The following is an 18863-nucleotide window of genomic DNA, read 5'->3' as shown; positions in this document are numbered from 1 at the left end:
TGTGACCGGTGCTCTGCTGCCACTGCCGCCCATAGATCGCTATCCCGCCTGCTCGCCCGGACCTGCTGCTCTACGCTCTGTGTTGCCCGCATTGCTTCTGCCTCGTTTTGTAATTAGTGCCTGCCTGCCCCCTCCATTTTGCTTCCGTGTCCGCTGTTTCCCCTTGTGCCCCTTCTCAGTGTCCCTGCCCTTTGCCTGCTGTGACTCCCGCCGCCGACGATTTCCCCACCGCTGCCTCCCCTGTGGCCCTGCCCCCTGCCATCCCATTCGCCACCCCGCTCCCGCCTCCCAGCTGCTCCTCCCTCCCACATCCCCTCATATGGAGGCCGCAAAGCGGGCGCGCAGCGGACACGCACAGCGGGCGCGCCAAAGGCATGCCTGTCTGCGCCCGTCCGCACCTGGACCACGCCCATCGCCAGAACCCCTGGACCCTGCGAACGCCACAACACCAGACTCCACTACGACGCCAGCACCTTCTACGCACTCAACGCCGGCCGAAACCACACCTGCTTTCAGGCCGCCCCGAAACGGACACACGGACCTTTCTCCTGCCGCACCTGCATCTTCACCTGCGGCAGAACCACCAACCCTCCAAGGACCGGACCCAACCACCTCCACTGTATACTCCTCAACACCCACTCCGCACGCAAACACGCCGTCGAGCTCTGGGATCTGCTCGACACCTCCGCCCCAGGCGTGGCCTTCCTGACCGAGACCTGGTGGAACGACTCCTCGACGCCCGACATCGCCATAGCCATCCCGGACAGCTACAAGATCACCCGCAGAGATCGTGCCAACGGAATCGGAGGAAGAATAGCCATCGTCCACAAGTCCACCCTCAAGGTCGCCAGTCACGCAGACGACACTCTCAACACCGCCGAACACCTGCACTTCCGGATCCACACAGACCCCACCACCACCCTCAGAGGAACACTCATCTACAGACTACCCGGACCCCGAGCACAATTCAGCGACTCCATCTCCGACCTCGCCAGCACCCACGCACTCGCCTCAACGGACTACATCCTCCTCGGGGACCTGAACTTCCACCTCGAGAACAACCATGACGCCAATTCCGCCACCCTGATCGACAACCTCGCCAACCTTGGCCTCAGACGACTCATCACCGCACCCACCCACGCCGCTGGCCACGCACTCGACCCCATCTTCTCCACAGGCACCCACGTCACCTTCGACCACATCACCGAACACCACTGGACCGACCACCGCTGCATCCATTTCACCTTCAACAAACCAACCACGCACCACCGCACCCAACAGCTGCCTCGCCGCTTCTGGAGCAAAGTCACCGAAGACCAGCTGATCACCACCCTCGCCCAGAACCCACCCACCGACCCCACCAACCCAGACGCCGCAGCCCGCAACCTCAGACAGTGGATCGACGACTGCGCCAACACCCTCGCCCCACTCAAGAAACCAACCAACAACCACGCCAGCAAGAGAGCCACCGGGTTCACCGACGAGATGCAGACCTCCAAACGCGCCTGCCGGAAACTGGAGAAGATATGGCTCCACGAACGCACTCCGGACAACCACGCAGCCCACAAGGACGCCACTCGCAGACATCACCACCTCATCAGATTAGCCAAGAGATCCTCCTTCAAAGACCGCCTGGATAACAACGCACACAACAGCAAAGAGCTCTTCAGCATCATAAAGGAACTCTCCAACCCCAGCGCCAACGACATACCGCCCTCACAAGAACTGTGCAACTCACTAGCCATCTTCTTCCACCGCAAGATCGCTGACATCCATGACAGCTTCAACACCATGACCGCCCCGACTACGCCAGACCCCACTCTCCCTGTGAACACCACCAGCGCCAACCGCCTGACCTCCTGATCCCACGTCAACGACGACGAGACCCAGAGCGTCCGCCTCCCGCTCCTCCGATCCGAGGCCACCGACATCGTCTGCGGCATCCCCTAGGGCTCTTCCCTCAGCCCGACGCTGTTTAACGTCTACATGGCCCCCCTCGCACAAGTGGCCCGCCAACATGACCTCAACATCATCTCCTATGCCGACGACACCCAGCTCATCCTCTCCCTCACCAAGGACCCGCACACCGCCAAAATCAACCTCCATGAGGGAATGAAGGCAGTCGCCGACTGGATGAAGAACAGTCGTATGAAGCTGAACTTGGACAAGACGGAGGTACTCATCCTCGGACCCACCCCCTCAGCCTGGGACGACTCCTGGTGGCGACCTCACTGGGAACTTAATTTTGAAGACAATGGTCCTTAGACAAAAAGGGGGAATTTCGGGAAAATGAATATAGACCAAATGGAACTATATTTTATAAGAAATGTCCAGCCGGACAATTTATTATCTTGATACAAGCAATCATGGGACAATAAAACACACAGTGTGATAGAAGCAGGACACCAGCCGATGTCAGACCAACACACTGGGGAAACACAAACAGGGGAAAAATAGTAGGCAATAACAGGTCATCTGAAAAATCGTAAATCATATAACAGATAATCCACAATGTACACATATGCATGTAAAATTAGTGTCAGCTATGCATTTAGTGCATCTCAAGTCGACGACGTTTCGAACCTTAAACAATATCGGTTCATCCTCAGGACATAAAATAATTGCCTAAAGAGTTTACAATCCAAATTGTCCCCACAGTGGGGGGAGGCTGAAGGAAGTTTCAGCCCAGCACAAGATTGGGTGCTGTCGGTTAGGTGGGTCCAAATCTATATATAATGCGATCGGTCGGGACGATGCCCACGTTAGGAGTTCAAAGAGTGGAGAAGGCAGGTCCACAATAGGGGTCCTTGCCGGCGTGCACGATCAACACCCACTGGGAACTGCACCGTCACCCACCGACCGTGCACGCAACCTAGGATTCATCCTCGACTCCTCTCTCTCCATGTCTAAACAGGTCAACGTCGTCTCCTCCTCCTGCTACAACACCCTCTGCATGCTCCGCAGGATCTACAAGTGGATCCCGACCGAAACAAGAAGAACGGTGACACAGGCCCTCGTCAACAGCAGACTGGACTACGGCAATGCACTCTGCACAGGAATCCCAGCCAAACACCTACGACGACTACAACGCATCCAAAACGCCTGACTGATCGTCAACGTCCCCCGCTGCAGCCACATCACCCCCCACCTGAGAGACCTACACTGGCTCCCCGTCGACAAGAGGATCACCTTCAAGCTTCTCACCCAGGCACACAAGGCACTCCACAACGCCGGACCAGCCTAACTGAACAGCAGACTCAGCTTCTACTCCCCCACCCGACAGCTCCGCTCCGCCAGCCTTGTCCTCGCCGCTGTCCCCCGCATCCAGCGAACGACCTCCGGCGGCAGATCCTTCTCCTACCTCGCCGCCAAGACCTGGAATGCCCTCCCTACCCACTTACAGCAGACCCAAGACCTGCTCGCCTTCAGAAGACTCCTCAAGACCTGGCTCTTCGAGCAGTAGCGGCACCCCCTCCCCTCGGCGCCTTGAGACCCTCACGGGTGAGTAGCATGCTTTACAAGTACTCTGATTGATTGATTGATTGTTAAAAGAACCAAATGTTCAGCCTATCGCCCAGCTTCCCCTGCAATAGAAATACATAGGGAAAAGGGCTTGGGCGCAGCACTCTATGGGGCAGAACTTAGAAGTTGTCGAAAATACATTTTTAGGAGTTCTTTTAAACATCCCAAAGAATACTTCCCTATTGCCACTACGCACTGACCTTGGGTTAAAATTAATCTCACATTGTGCTGGCCTAAATGTGCTCGTGTTTTCGGCGAGACTGTGGACCAGCAAAACCCAAATACTCGTAAAAGATGCAGTGGAAGAATTGTTGTTCATACAAAGGAAATCAGGTCTCCTGCCCTGGTTCAGGAAGGTCAAGGGGTGGCTCTTAAAAATAGGGATGAGTACCCTTTGGGATGACCCTCGTTCCATATCAAGGAAAATGCTTCCTCAACTAAAAACAATGTATTGGAATTTTATTAGTACTGGTCGTAATGAATTAAGATCACCAGATATTTTAATAACACCATTTTTAAATGTTAAAAGTTGCTCCAAATTTGAACTCTATATGGATGATGTTGAACCCCCGCAAGCACGTGCACTTTATATTCAGTTTAGATTTGGCACACTTCAACCTAAACGATGTGAAAAGCAAATGGTTGAACTCCACTATTACCTCAATGTGCCCGTCTTGTAATTCTGCCTCCAAAACCATCGCTTATTATCTTTTTTTTTGCCCTGCTTATGCTACATTGAGGGAAAAATGGATTGTTCCTGCATGCCGTGTGCTGTCCTTTTCCTGCCACTCAGATGCTTTGCGTGCTTTTACTTCAGACACTACTAAATGGCTTGTTTTTACTTTATCCAGATACCTCCTTTATTCCTGGTGGTTCAGGGCCAAGATGGTTAAAAGAACTCTTCCCACCAGGATGGGAGGCACTCTAAGGGATAGCCATGATCGGAGCCCTGTGTAGTTTGTGAGTTTTTTTTTCTTTAGACACCTTTCTAACAAATATTGGCTATTGTATGACTGTAACTCATTCTTATTTTGCACTAAATTAAGATGGGTGATTTAAGCTGGTATATTCATTTTTAATCAATCTTTTAACTGCTTGTGCTCTTAAATACTTGCTCTATTTTATGTATTAAAAGTGTGTATGATCTTGTTATAGATCCAATAATAAATATATATATACCTAAATGTCCATCGTGGGCTATCGCTACAACAGTGTTCCTTAAAGCAGGGGGAGGAATAATTTTATCACATCTCACAATAATATTATTTTCAATGGCTAACTCCTCTTTAACTTTGAAATAGCTCTTCATGTCACCAGACATTTTTCTTTCTTCTGGCCATCCTTTTAAGATATACTCTTTCACTTTGTTTAATGGCAAATCCTTCCCCATTTCAAGTAGCCATGTGTTCTCTTGTAAACTGGTTTGTACATTGCATACCAAATTATTATCACACAAATTAAAATCAACTTCACATTCTTCTTCTTCAATGTCTTCCAGATTAGATACAGGAGGAGGAAACCTAGACATGCAATCAGCATGTACATTCGCTTTACCTTTTACATATTCTAATTGATATTGGAAGCTTTGCAGCCTAGAAGCTAACCTTGCTAAACGTTCAGAAATGGTACGACCACCACCTGGTCCCATCATATAAATAAGGGGCTTGTGGTCAGTTTTTATAATGAATTTGGTGCCCCATACAATTGTCCTAAAATGTTCAGCACCCCAAACACATGCTAGGAGTTCCCGCTCTATGACAGAATAATGTTTCTCAGCATCTCTCAAGGCTCTGGATGCGTAGGCCACAATCCATTCTCTTCCATTGTCCCTTTGGATTAATACTCCCCCCTAAACTAATGCTGCTAGCACCAAGCATGATGATACACTGTTTACCGCACACAAAAAGATTTAAACAAGGAGCATTCACAACAAATTCTTGTAAAGTACTAAAGGCAGTTGACATATCATTTGACCAAACAAATTTCACATTTGAGGAGGCACCTGAATGGATCTACTTTAGATGCATAATTTGGAATGAACTTGGCATAAATTTCTTTAAGACCAAGGAACGCCACAAGTTGTTCCTTTGAACGGGGAATGGCGGCATTAACAATATTTCTTACGTGATTACATTTAGGTTTAATGCCCAAACCACTGATAGTATGTCCCAAGTATTCCACTTTAGTTGCCTTAAATCTGCATTTATCAAGATGAAGGGTAAGACCCTTATTAGACAAAGCAGTAAAGACTTGTTTTGAATTATTGTCAATATTCTTACCATAGACAAGTATATCATCCTGAAAGGCTATTGCACCTGTTAACCCCTCCCAGGTTTCTTTTAACCACCTCTGAAAAACAGTTGCAGCACTAGCAAGAACAAATGGCATGCGGCAATATCTAAACAACCTAGTGGTAAGTGCTGGCCAAATCAATACAAGAAAACCCTTGAGCTCCCACTAATGTGGACACCATCTAATGCAGGTTGGGTAGTGGATGGGACTCTACCCAAATTATAATATTTAAACTGGGTAAATCTACACATAACCGGAGTTCTCCAGAAGATTTAACCGAAATTACAACCGGAGAAATCCACGTTGAGGATTCTATAGGTTCTATGATATTTTCCTCACATAAATCTTTAAGCATATCTTTGAGTTTGCTCCTGTAAGAAAGAGGAACATTTCTTACCCTGTGATGGACAGGTACAGCATTATCATGAAGTCTAATAGTGTGTTTAAAATCTTGATATTCTCCTAGTTTACCGCTAAAAACACTTGAAAACTGTGTATTTAAATCGGAAACAAGTTTAGAACTGCCATTATCAAAGGGTTTTTAAAGCTTCTACAATGTAAATAGGAGGATTAGCCCTAGGATCAAGTCTAATACCCATGCGCTCTTGGTGAGGCCACCGTAGAAGAGACTATCAAAACTTTGCGGCAAACACTTTCCCAAAAGTGTGACGTGCAAGAAATTTCAAATTGGTCCAAAAATCCCCTACCAGAACAATTATGTGTCCAATGTAACCTCCTGGTGAGACCTCAGGAGCAATTAACCTCTTAGTGGGCCATTTGTGGTTTACAACTTCTAATGCAATAATGGTATACCATGCACATGAATCAACAAGAAATTGTAAACTGATGCCATCAACACAAATCTCACATGAAGGAAATTTGCTGACTCCCTCACTTCCACAAATGTTGATAACAGTGTTGATATCATTGTCATAATTCTCATAGGTACTATCACAATCATCTGTATCTTGTATCATGTTTACCCTTCTATGGATTGACCTACAAGCTTTGCTGAGATGGCCTTTCTTGGCGCATTTCCAACAGGCTTTCGCAATATCTGGACATACTTTAGAATTAACTAAATGCCCATTACTTCCACATCTGTAACAAACAAAAACACTCTTCTTGTTCTCGCTCCTCACCCTTCGGTCCTTCCGTCATTTTTTTAATTATATCCACTCTTTTGGGAAAGAAATTGCTTTGGTCTCTCAGTTTCTTTAGGCACACTCAGAACTACACTTTTCTCATTGCCTCTTATCTCCTTGACAAACTTTTCAGAATGTTCAATAGACTTAGCTATATCAATAGCAGCATTCAAGGACATATCAGAGGTAGTCCATAACCTTTCTTGCACTTTTTTGTTGTTAGTTCTCATTAATATTTGATCCCTATGTACTTGATCATAAGAAATATGCTCAAAATCACATGTTACTGCAAGAGACCTACGGGATGACACAAAATCTTCAATCGACTTGTCGGGTTGTTGTTTACTTGAACAGAAAATGAATCCTTCCATGACAATGTTTTTCTTTTTCCCATATCTCTGATTAAGTTGCAGGGAAGCATATTCGTACACATTAATATTTTCAGGATTCACTAATGGGGGTACATTTTTAAATTGTTTTAAACCTATCACCCCAAACAGTGTTTCAATAAGGCTTATTTTCTTTCAGGTTCACATTCCTCTCCCTCAAGTACTTCAACATAGCCTAGAAATACTGGTTCCCAAATTTCCCAGTACATTAATTGTTCTCCAGGAGATGCTAGAAAGGAAGGAGGTGGAACAATGCCAGACATTGTTGTTACAAAGTACTAAAGAAACACAAGCAACACAGAAATATGTAATAGTGAGATAAAATTATAAAAGTAGTCACCGTGGTCATTAACGAATCAGCGAAATGCGTGCATATCACAGAATGCAATGTATGCAGATGGTTTGTAGATTCTCACAATGTGACAACACAATGTGCAACCAGGTATAGTAGTTGGCTTGCTTAATATAAATTCAAAGTATAGTGTAATAGTAACTCAGAAGAATGTTCATTAAAAAAACGTTGTGTTGCCAAGTTGAAGAAATGGTTTAAATACAAAATTTACTATTATCTCACCTGTTTCCAATCTTTAAAGGAAGTGGAAATAAGCACAAAGTAATATGTCGACTTACTGCACCACATCTGGAACAGAATACGAGCTTATGAGATGCTCGTTAACGCTCCAAAACTAATTCTGAAATTGATTGATTTAAAAAAAAAAAAAAAGTTCCCGAACGTTGCAGCCGCTTGAAATGTCACGATGTCACTCACCAGAACACTCGAGTCTCCGATTGTGTTCTTCTTGGTGTTGAAAAGTACAAATTCCCCCCTGAACCAACCAGACCGACAAAATCTTAGTAACTCCTGTCGGTCTGACTGATCCCTAGGGAAAAGGGGAAGTGGAATGAGAAAGACAGGAGAAACACTGGACTGCGTCTTCTTGAGGGTGTCCAGCGATGTCTTCTCTATTAGAAGTGGCTCTGAGCTCTTTTTTCTTGTAATCTACACAACAGAGATAACATAACTTTTTGCATAATAAGACATTGAATATATATATATATATCAAGCCTTTTGTGACTCGCAAAGGCCGAAATTTGCAGAATTTCGGCCTTTGCGAATCGCAAAAGGCCTTTTCGCATGTTTTGGCATGCATCAAAAATTCGCAAAATAAGTAATAGCAAAAATTTGCAATTCCTTATTTTGCCATAGCATTTGAGGAATCGCAATTTTGCGATTCCTTAAATGCTATGTATGTAGCATTTTTTAAATGCGATTTTTGTTTAAGAATTCGCAAATTACCACCAACTTGTAGTTGATGGTAATTTGCGAAGTCTTTAAAAAATGCACAATTTGGCATTTTTTATGGTGGCATGTGATGCACACACATGCCCATAGGGCATGTATGTGCGCCATATGTACACACATGTACATTTCAGGGGTGCAGCAGGGTGTCTTTCAGACACCCCTGAACCCTTGAAATAATTCTCAAATTGCGATTAGCAAATTGCGAATTCTCAATTTGAGAATTACTTCACAATCATTCCTATGGGCCTCCTGGCCCATAGGAATGCATGGGAAATTATTCCTTATTTGCGAATTCGCAAAATGCGAATTCGCAAATAAGGAAGATAAGGAATCGCAAAAAAATAGCGATTTTTTTCATACATTCCATTTTGCTATTTCTAAATAGCGATTCCTTAAAAATCGCTATTTAGGAATCGCAAAATTGAATCTTTATACATCTGCCCCATAGTCTTTTATACTCAAAAAGTCTTACCGGCGTTTTCATCAACAATTCTTGCCTTTTATGATGTTACCGGTAAATCACGTTCCTAACGCTGTCTTCATTCCTCTTCTGTTTGCAGGTTCTGAGGAAAGACGTCCGGAAGGGCGGCGAAACAGGAAGTTGTCACACGGACATCTGGGAGATCTAGGAATGAAGCCGGGTAGCAGGAAGAATGCGGAGTGGCCCGAGAAGGATTTCCATCTCAGGTAAGCCGGTCCGGGAACTGTTGAAGGAGGGAGGGCGACGTCTGTACCAGGTGTTGGGAACTCCTGTGCTGTGGCGTTTTAACTCGGGTCCGGACGCTCTTTGTGGTGCACGCGAAGAAGCGAAGCACCGTTCTGGCAACTGGGTGAGGCTTATATAGCCACAGGCAGATGGGGCCAACGCCTTTCACGTGTTCAGCTGTTAACGGTTGAGGCATAGAGGCCACGTGAGGGCGCCGTGCATTCTAGGATACTGGAAAGCACGCACTGGAAAAGCAATATGGATTGCTAACCACAAGACATGAAGGGCTATTCAGTCTGAACCCCTAATAGTTCCTCCCCTCAAAGGTCGTCTCACTGGGCGGGGCTTCTCTGGATGTAAAGCATGAAAGGCCTTAACTAGCCTTGGGGCATGAACATTATTCTCTGGTTCCCAAGATCGTTCGGATACATCATAACCTTTCCAATCTATCAAATAATACAACCGCCCATGAATGCGTTTTGAGTCAACTATTTTATTGTACCTCATATTCTAGATGGTCTCCAATGACCACTGGTGGTGGGGTGTTGTCAAGTCGTGTGGAAGGGTTGTGTGGTTTGAGAAGGGACACGTGGAAGACTGGATGGATAGCATAGTCACTAGGCAGTCTTAACGGAAACTGGATTTAGGATCTTTTCTATTGGAAATGGTCCTATGAATCTAGGCTTCAGTTTTTTGGGACCGTCTAACTGGATGTTCCTTATTGATAACTAGACTAGGTCTCCTACTTTATATAATGGAGATGCTCGTCTGTGTTTATCTGCTGTCATTTTCATGTTTGATTTGTTCTTGGCTAAAATCTTTTTGGCTTTTTCCTGAAATTTTTGTAATTCATACAACCTTTCCGACATAGCGGGCATTAATTGCTCAGAAGTGGGGAGAATGATTGGCAGGGACCGAGGGTGTAAACCAGTTAAAAGATAAAATGGTGAACAGCCTAAAGCTGCGTGTATGCTGTTATTATATGAGAATTCTGCCCAAGGTAGCACCTCATCCCATTGTGTTGAAAGAGTTGTTGTCAGACAACGTAGGCTCTGTTCCAGAAATTGGTTTACTTTTTCTGTCTGACCGTCAGTTTGTGGATGGAAAGCTGATGACAATGCTAATTCAATACCTAATTGACGACTTAACTCTTTCCAGAATCTAGAAAAGAATTGGGGGCCCCTATCTGAAATAATTTTACTTGGGAGGCAATGGAGTTTATCTACATTTCCCAAGAATATTGAACTAAATTCTATTGCTGATGGTATTTTCTTTAATGGAATAAAATGTCCCATTTTAGACAATTGGTCTACTACTACTAGTATGGTGTTTTTTCCATGAGCATCTGGTAAGTCAGTGATGAAGTCAAGACTAATTGTATGCCAGGGTAGAGGAGGAATAGTCATTGGTTGTAAAAGTCCCATTGGTAGTGTATGGAGAGATTTTTGCCTTTCACATACTGGACCACCCCTTATGTAATCCTGTACATCGGATTTCATTCCGTTCCACCAAAACTGTCTTTGACAAAAATCAAGGGTTTTCTTGATCCCAGGATGACTAGCCATACCTGAATCATGATTCCATTCTAGGACTTGTAAACGTAGATCACGATTTGGGACAAACAATTTCTTATTATGAAAGAAGAAATCGTCTTGTATTAAATTCTGTTTTTGGGATAACCATTGGTTCATATCCATAGTTTCTAATGCCTTTTTAATTTGTTCAAGGAATTTGTCAGACTGAATAACTGCAGCAATCTTTTCTGTAGGAATTATACTTTGTGTTTTTATGCCTGGGTCATGATGTTTATTGCAAACCAATTGGGATAGTGTGTCAGAGAGAAGTTGTTTAGGTCCTGGGCGATATGTTATCAAAAAATCAAGTTCACTAAAGAATTGTAACCAACGCATCTGTCTTGGGGTAAGGGCTTTCACCGACCGTGGAAAAGAACTGTAAATTTTTATGGTCCGAGAATATAGTGATGGTGTGCTTGGCACCCAGTAAATGATGTCGCCATTCTTGAAACACTGCCTTTATAGCAAGTAACTCGCGTTCAGCTATGGTGTAATTTTGTTCTGCTGGTAATAACTTCGTGAATAGGAAGCAATTGGATGTAAATGTCCTGAATTTGCTTCTTTTTGCATTAAAACACCTCCCAAAGCGGTTTGGGAGGCGTCTGCCTCTACTAAAAATGGTCTATCCGGATCTGGGTGGATCAAAATAGGGGCTGATGTAAAGGCTCCTTTCAAAGTTTCAAAAGCTTGAGCAGCTTCTGGGGTCCATTGAAACTTTTCCCCTTTTTTTAGCAACTGTGTGATTGGTGTTACTATCTCAGAAAATTTTGAGATAAAGCGTCTATAGAAATTGGCAAATCCCAATATTCTCTGTGTATCCTTAACTGATTCTGGAATTGGCCAGTTCAAGATTGCTTCTACCTTTTTTGGGTCCATGGTTATGCCTTCAGGAGAAAGCCAATAACCTAAGAACTCCACTTTTGAAGTATTGAAGACACATTTCTCTAATTTTACATAAAGAGAATTGTCTCGCAATCTTTGTAGCACGGAACGGACATGTTGTACATGTTCTTCGGTATTTTTGGAATATATCAGTATATCATTGTGGAGGGCTGGGGCCACAATGGCGTGCGGAACACAAAACAACGGTGGTACAGTCTCGGTTTAGCGTTTTTTATTGTGTCTTGTCAGCCAAACATAAGATCCAACAGGGTTTATGGGGTGGGGTAGTCTTCGCCCTTCCTGTATCGTGCTGTCCTGGTCACGTGGTCCTGCTCGGTACCGGTGTATGGTTCCCGGGTCTCAGGGCCTCAGAAGGGAAAAAGGCATAAGGGTCTGTAGGTGCTTTTATACAGGGTTAAGTGCTACCTTCACCGATCAGTGTGAGGAAGGGGTAGTGAGGAACGGTTTAAACAAAAACGACACACCCCTCAAGTGCCCTGCCTCCCGCCTCCCCACACGCCCCACCAAAATGCCCCTTGCAGCGGCACTTGCCTTGAGCCACGGCCCGTGTCTCAGACCGCAGCGTAGAGACCTGGGGCTTCTCCTCCTTCCGTCGCCCCACCGGGTTTGGAAATGGTGTACACAATACTCTCCTGGTTCCTACGTCCCTCGACCTCGTCCGCTGGTTCTCCTTCCGCTCCTCGGCTCTCCAGTCTCTCCTCCGCTGTTCTCGTCCGCTGGTCACTCCTCCTTCTGCTCCTCGGCTCTCCACTCTCTCCTCCGCTGTTCCTCGTCCGCTGGTCACTCCTCCTTCCCCTCCTCAGCTCTCCACTCTCTTTTCGGTTCGATTCTCCTCTCCGCCCTCCAGGTGCTCGGCTCTCCTGCCTCCAACGCTGCACACCGTCTGTTTCTCCTTCTCACCTCTTATCCTCCTCACTTCCGCTTGTATCCGGGACTCCGCCCCCTACAGTCGTTCAGAGACTAGAGCGTTGGTGATTTCCGATTTCTGCTGTTGTGGCATAGCGGAAGTCCACATCCATTCTGCCCCATGGGCGTCCTCCTGCTCTTCCTACTCACAATCATCTATATATACTATTACACATACATCCAAAGGTTGTGTAAGACTTCCTTGATGAAATACTGAAATGCCGCTGGAGCGTTGCACAAACCAAACAGCATTACAGTGTATTCAAATAAGCCAAATTTAGTACGGAAGGCCCTTTTCCATTCATCACCCTAGGTGATAGGCCCCCTCAAGTCCAGTTTTGTGTAAACACTTGAGCCTTTTACTTGGTTTAGCAAAACCGGTATCAGAGGTAGCGGGTACCTGTTTTTAATGGTAGCCTTGTTTATTGCGCGGTAATCGATGCACGCTCTCAAATCGCCCGTCTTCTTTGCCACGAAGAAAAGTGGTGAAGAAACTGGCGAGGTTGAATGGCGAATGAAACCAATTTCCAATAGTTTGTCTAGGTATGTTCTTAGATATTGATTTTCAGGTTCTGTGAGAGCGTAAATCTGGCTACAGGGTAAAGAGGCTCCAGGAATCAAGTCAATTCTACAATCGTATATTCTATGAGGAGGCAACTTAGTAGCTCTAACTGGGTCAAAAACATCAGAGTATTCCAGATATTCGTCTGGAATACAGGAAGGTGTTTGAGTCAGAGTAGCACAAAAAGAGGCATCACAGGATCCCTAGTTACTTGATAACAGTGAATACGACAATGAGGTGAATCCAGTGTCACAGTACGTTTTACCCAATCAATTTTTGGGTTATGGAGTTCCAACCATGGTACTACTAAAGTTACCCCAAAACGTTGGAGTATCAATGAGATTGAATACGATATTCTCTGTAAGCCCATTATCTGCCACAGTTGTGATAGGAACTGTGTGGAATCTAATTAAGCCAGAAGATAGAGCTGAACCATCAACAGCCCGAACTGGTTCCGGTTCTTTCTTGAGAACTTGAGGTATTTGTAATCGTCTAGCAAACTTTAAGTCAAAGAAATTGCCAGTGGCTCCTGAGTCTAAAAGAACTGGTATACTGTGTCTTTGTTGATCAGTTAGTATGAAAGTTAGACGTATTGTGAAGTGCTTGGGGGTACGGTTTATCACATTGGTTGCATAATGGGAGATCTTTAATTCTTTATCTCTCGAGGAAACAATCTCAGCTTTCCCCGAGAGAGTTTGTTTTCCTCTTCCTTAGAAGAATCTTTGTCTAGTGCTGATACCTTCTGCTTTGTGGGTTTTATTGGGCATTCCTTTGTGAAATGACCTGATTTACCACAATATAAACAGAGGTTTCCTTTACGCCTACGTTCCTCCTCTTCAGAAGACAATGGGCCTCGTAGGCCTCCAATTTGCATAGGTTCTACATTTGAGTTTTTGTCTCTATCTTCAATTTCCTTCTTATCGGATTTGAAATGTAAATGTCTGATGTGCCCTCTGGGTTTCTCCGATTTTCGTTCTCGCAGCCTATGATCTAATTTTACTACTAAATCCAAAAAGTCAGCGTACTCTTCGGGCAAATCCACAATATGAGCTAAAGAGTCCTTCAAATCTTCCCTTAAGCCTCTATAAAACAATGATATTCTTTTGTCTTCAGGCCAATGGGTTTCAGCTAACAGCCTATTAAAGTTTGTTACAAAGGTTAACACATCTTTAGTTCCTTGACGAAGATTAAGCAGTTCGTTGTCTGAAGCCTGAATAAAGACATGTTTGGCGAAGAGACTGGACATGGTGGCTTTGAAGTTTGCTAAATTGTGCAAAAGGGGATCATTATTATCTACCAAGGTCATGGCCCAGTTGGCAGCTACACCTCCCAGGTATGAAATTATAAAAGCTACCTTGGAAGTATCAGTAGTGAACACCTGAGGTTTACACATAAAGTGTAAATGACACTGGCTCATAAACGTTGCAAAGTGACTACTGTCTCCTGTGAATCTTTCAGGATTGGAAAGAGGAACTGGACTGGGTGTAATAACATTAACCTGCAATTGTTGTTCTGAATTTTGTCCTGAAACATTTCTAGGGGAATATGTTGTGGAACCAAAGGTCGGAGGAGAAAGAATGGGCTTTTCAAGTTTACCTAGGGGGTCCCGCCAGCTTGTAAAACCTGTTCTAGTCCTGTCTAATTCTTGTCTTAAATTCTGATTCTTTACCCGTAATTCTTGCATCTCTTCATTTAGTTTGTGAACTAACTGAGCTAACTGTTCTGAATCCATCATTTCCCTTCCAGAACCAAAAAGAAAGCAAGGAGACTGTGTGTGTGGCTTCGCTTTCTTTCACGATGTCACTCACCAGAACTCCTGAGTCTCCGATTGTTTTCTTTTTGGTGCTGAAAAGTCCAAATTCTAGACCGACAAAATCTTAGTAACTCCCGTCGGTCTGACTGATCCCTAGGGGAAAGGGGAAGTGGAATGAGAAAGACAAGAGAAACACTGGACTGCGTCTTCTTGAGGGTGTCCAGCGATGTCTTCTCTATTAGAAGTGGCTCTGAGCTCTTTTTTCTTGTAATCTACACAACAGAGATAACATAACTATATTGCATAATAAGACATTGAACATATAAATATATATATATATATATATATGTATATATATATATATATATATATAATTTTTTTTTTAAAAAGGCTCTCCCCTCCTATGTAAAGGACACACAGGATTTCCTTAGACAAATCGACAACATCAGCTGGGAACCAAACATGCTCCTAATCACTCTTGATGTTGTAAACTTATACACTTGTATTGCCCATGAAAACGGCCTCACTGCATTGAAATGGTTTTTAGACAAAAAACCGGACAAATTTAAACAACATAGTTCGATGCTACTGTCCATGACCAGATTCTGCTTATATCATAACATCTTCCTCTTCTCTGGAAACATCTACAAACAAATCAGAGGGACTTCAATGGGCTCGTGTTTCTCCCCCAGCTATGCGAATTTATTCGTTGGTTGGTGGGAGAAACACGAGGCATGGGGAGAGGCCAACGAACCTTGGACTGATCAAATTCTACTGTGGACAAGGTACATTGATGACCTTTTTGTCATCTGGTGTGGAGATAGGATCTCGGCTGAGGAGTACATCGCCACAATTAATGATAACAGATGGAATCTCAGGGCGTCTGTATACAACGCGGCCAGGAGCGTGGAACCGACACCCGACGGAGGCGTGTGGCCGATGGCGTCAGGACATGGGACCTGCCCAGAGGTAAGAGCGGCCAGGAGCGCGGGGAGGAGAAGGTTCTGAGAGGCACCACGGCCAGGGGCGCTAAGGCACTTAGGAGCAAGCCGCGGACCCGAAAATTACAGTTATGCCCGCTAAAGTAAAGTTATGCCGTGTTTGAAAGTGAAAGCAGGCATGGAGAGTAAAACACGTCCATGCCCCTTTAAACAAGACTGTGGTCACCCTCTTCTAGGCGAAAACCAGGCACAGCCACTCTAACCATTATGATACGTGATTCTGATCTCCGGGCTGGAGGGAGGGCCCGAGCGGGGAGACGCAGAGTGCTGGTATCACTACCCAACGCTTCCACAGACACACGGCTCAAGGCAACAACATGATTTTAAATAATCCTTTTGCAGCTAAATGGCAGCCGTGGCCGATCCTGATGACACTTAGCACGGCTTTGCGCCTTTTAAGGGAAGCCGTCAGTATCTGAGCTTCACAGGCAGACCGTGTCCGGGGTGCGCGATGCTGGTGAATACCTTTCACCTAGCAAAGCCTACCCGGACAACGTCGGGACGGGCTGCTAGTATATATATATATCCTTCACAGCTCGTTTACAGACCTACCTAGTGATGAAAAGGCTCATGCCTACACTTCAAAGGAATAATGTCCCTTTACGTGATTGTATTATGCTACGAGAAATCAATAACACAACATTAATCATCAGGTATATTACTGTTTTGTCAGGGTTAGGTGTTAGTAGCATTAAACTGAAAGGTATAAAATTCCAACCATACCTTATTTTCTCAGGGACGACCCATTAAAAAGGGATTCTGAAATTAAAGTTGAAAAAGAAAGAAAATACACTGCGGAAAGCATCTGCTGCTCAATAAAAACCAAGTTCACAGCCAAATTAGATCAACATTGCCATTCAACAGAAGTACCTTAATGTCAAATGGGTTTTTGGTGATAAAACCTCTCAATTACAGTATGACAATGCACATAAATAAACCATGTCAAAAAGTGCATGAATAAGAAAGTTCCAAAAGGTTATGAGTTCAGATCTCTCAGTTCTTAGGATAGTTCAAGAAATGAATAATGAGTTCAAGTCTCTCTGTTCATAGGAATTTCTTATTAAATTCCTCAAAGATTGCTCATTCAGGATTAATATTGGTCCAGCGTCTCGATTTTCATATAAACATAGTCTTTTATACTCAATAAGTCTTACCGCCGTTTACAGCAACAATTCTTGCCTTTTATGATGTTACCGGTAAATCACGCTCCTAACGCTGTCTTCTTTCCTCTTCTGTTTGCAGGTTCTGAGGAAAGACGTCGGGAAGGGCGGCGAAACAGGAAGTTGTCACACGGACATCCGGGAGATCTGGGAATGAAGCCGGGTTTCGGGAAGAATGTGGTGTGGAGCGAGTAGGGTTTCCATCTCAGGTAAGCCGGTCCGGGAACTGTTGAAGGAGGGAGGGCGACGTCTGTACCAGGTGCTGGGAACTCCTGTGCTGTGGCGTTTTAACACGGGTCCGGAAGCTCTTCGTGGTGCACGCGAAGAAGCGAAGCACCGTTCTGGCAACTGCTTGAGGCTTATATAGCCACAGGCAGATGGGGCCAACGCCTTTCACGTGTTCAGCTGTTGACGTTGAGGCATAGAGGCCAGTTGAGGGCGCCGTGGATTCTAGGATACTGGAAAGCACGCACTGGAAAAGCAATACGCATTGCTAACCACAAGACATGAAGGGCTATTCAGTCTGAACCCCTAACACAAAAGATGCAGCTGATCGACGATTCCCAACGGCTCCAAAGTTAAACAAGTAAGCTTTGTGCTGCTTTACTCGCAGAGGTTGTCAGAAATCTCTTTGCTCTGAGATAAGAACTCTGCAGGTTTCAGGTGAAGCAATAAGGGATCCACCTCCTGACATCCCCAACTCTGAATATAAGCACAGAGTGTTAGGGCGATCAGGTGAAGGAAGGATAGGAAAGGAACAGCGGGGAAAGGAACCTGCAACACAAAGAACAATACCATAAATGAATGAACACATGAAAAGACTACTCTCATAGGTTCTCGCTAGTTACTAACTAACCTTGCTCAGCTGACGATAGTCCTTCTCATTCTTATGCAACTGGGTATCTCTCTCGTCATAAACCAAATATCTACAAAGCATAAGGCAACAAATTAATAGCAACAAGAAACACACTTTCCTAAATAATAAGTCTCTAGGAAAACCCCATACATACCAGTTATTTCTTACTCATACAACAATGAGAAGACGTCCAATCCAAAAATAAAGAAAAGAGCTAAATATGCGGGTATATGTACAGAGTCTTATCTCCAATATGGTATAACAAAAGAGATTATCCAATTCCCAAACTAGTCAGTTCTCAAGAGCAAAGTCATAAGCAACACAAAAAGAAATAAAGACTTCACATGGAAAGCACCTCAGTTGTGCTACACCGAATTGTTAATGTATGGTTGTGACTCACCACTTCATTCCGCTTTGGACATCCACCTCTATTAATGTTCACTGGGCTTGCGTGGTTGTGACTCACCTCTGCATTCCACTCTAGATGACCACCTCTATCAAAGTTCACCTGGCTTTAAACACAGCCGCGGTAATGCGTGGTTGTGACTCACCACCGCAATCCGCTCTGATACTCCCTTACTTCACCACGCCAAGCGAAGCAACTGCCAATTATCACAAGAGGACAAACGGCGTGACAGCTGGAAACAGAAGCCGCTGCTCGCCCACAGAGTCTCTTGTCAAACAACTGGAATCTGAACAAGAACCGGAATCTTAGTTCTTTACTCACCCAGAACTCTGTTTCCCGGCAACAGTCCTCTGGAAATCCGGGAACCCGTGCTTCATAAACTGCA

General features: G+C 44.7%; 1 long non-coding RNA gene across 1 annotated transcript in view; it reads left to right on the top strand.

Annotated features, from left to right (window-relative positions):
- LOC144799899 (uncharacterized) overlaps positions 1–17424 on the top strand; it is a 129183-nt gene extending 111759 nt beyond the window's left edge. Inside the window, exons 2-3 of the long non-coding RNA XR_013603900.1 lie at positions 9212–9338; positions 17299–17424. This is a non-coding gene — a long non-coding RNA (uncharacterized LOC144799899). The remainder of the gene's footprint in view (positions 1–9211; positions 9339–17298) is intronic.
- The last annotated feature ends 1439 nt before the right edge of the window (positions 17425–18863 follow it).

Source organism: Lissotriton helveticus, chromosome 12 (genome assembly GCF_964261635.1).
Source record: "Lissotriton helveticus chromosome 12, aLisHel1.1, whole genome shotgun sequence".
Lineage (NCBI taxonomy): Eukaryota > Metazoa > Chordata > Amphibia > Caudata > Salamandridae > Lissotriton > Lissotriton helveticus.
The sequence above is the reverse complement of the archived record's forward strand: the minus strand, read 5'-3'. Positions and strand labels throughout refer to the sequence as shown.